Source organism: Arachis ipaensis, chromosome B05 (genome assembly GCF_000816755.2).
Source record: "Arachis ipaensis cultivar K30076 chromosome B05, Araip1.1, whole genome shotgun sequence".
Lineage (NCBI taxonomy): Eukaryota > Viridiplantae > Streptophyta > Magnoliopsida > Fabales > Fabaceae > Arachis > Arachis ipaensis.
This window is the reverse complement of record NC_029789.2, coordinates 12887329-12889110: the sequence shown is the minus strand read 5'-3', so window position 1 is coordinate 12889110 and position 1782 is coordinate 12887329.

The following is a 1782-nucleotide window of genomic DNA, read 5'->3' as shown; positions in this document are numbered from 1 at the left end:
TTAACGTGCCGATTTATTTACCCTCGTAAAACATTAGGAATATTCACTATGTTGTTAAGTGCAAATATTTTTGTTTATTTACAGGAACAATTTTTATTTTATTTTGCACTATTCACTTATATATATATATATCAACTGTTTATTATTGTGCAATACTTAAATAATATTTTTTTCAAAAACTAATTAAAGATTCATTTAAAAAGTTTTAAAAGTAATTTTTTGAGTTTTTGATTTATAAAAAATAGTAGTATTAATGTCTGATGTAATTTTTAAAATCAAATTACAATTTTCTAAGAAGCTAGCTCCTAACCAACTTTCGAATTCAAACGTCTCCCTTATCTTAGCCAAATAAGATAAGATAAGATATTCACCATCACCTATAAATAGAGAACCCAGGCCCCTCCAGGTATTCATTCATTCCTCACACTTTCTACCTCTTAGATCCATTCTGACTTGAGCGTCGGAGTGTCTTTGCAGGTACCACCCCCCATTGCTCCAGGCAAGTGATCCGGCATCTGCCTCAACCCGCAAGTTCTCGATCCATCTCTCAACCCGTACCAGAGACATCTTGTACATTGGCGCCGTCTGTGGGGACTTTGCAACGTTGTGGCAGCATGGCGGATAACCCAGAAGAGCAATCATCAAACTCAGATTTCTTGGGTGTAGCTGAGAGCAAAAAGGAATAATGTTTCCTTAACTTGCATCACCTTTACAGGGATAACACACCTTCGCCCTACTCCAACGGCGAAATCCCAAAGGAATAATATTTTCTTAACTTGCATCATCTTTGCAGGGATAACACACATTCGCCTTACTCCAACGGCAAAATCCCAAAGGAATAATGTTTCCTTAACTTGCATCACCTTTGCAGTAATAACACACCTTCGCCCTATTCCAACGGCGAAATCCCAAAGGAATAATGTTTTCTTAACTTGCATCACCTTTGCAGTGATAACACACCTTCGCCCTATTCCAACGGCGAAACTCCAATGGCGAAATCCCAAAGGAATAATGTTTTCTTAACTTGCACCATCTTTGCAGTGATAACACACTCTCGTCCTACTCCAACGGCGAAATCCCAAAGGAATAATGTTTCCTTAACTTGCATCACATTTGCAGTGATAACATACCTTCGTCCTACTCTAACGGCGAAATCCCAAAGGAACAATGTTTCTTCGACTTGCAATCACCTTCTTAGTGATAACACTCTTTATGCACCCTCGCCCTATTCCAACGGTGAAATTCTAAATCCTCCGAGCCCAAAGTCTCACATCTCTTTAGTGGGACACCTCCACCTCTTGGACCCTATCATTCACCACTCCCCTCATCCGTCCCTCCAAACACCATGGCCCCATCTTCTCCCTCTATTTTGGCTCCATGCCCACCGTTGTTACTTCTTCTTTTGAACTCTTCAAGCGCTTCCTCCAAACCCACGGGGTCACCTCCTTCAACACCAGGTTCCAAACCTCTGCCATCCGCCGCCTCACCTATGACAACTCTGTCGCCATGATCCCCCTTCGGACCTTACTGAAAATTCATAAGGAAGCTCATCATGAACGACCTCCTTAAACGCTACCACCCTGGCCAAGCTCAGACCTCTCAGGAGCTAAGAGATCAAGAAAGTTCTCAAAGTTCTTGCATAGATGCGGGGGACAGCCAAATTGTGGCGGCATGACGGAGAACCTCGAGGAGCAATCCTCCACCCAACACCCCAACTCCCGAACTCCAAGATAACACTCCTCCCACCCATGGGAGGATAATAAGCGCGGCACATCGCCAACC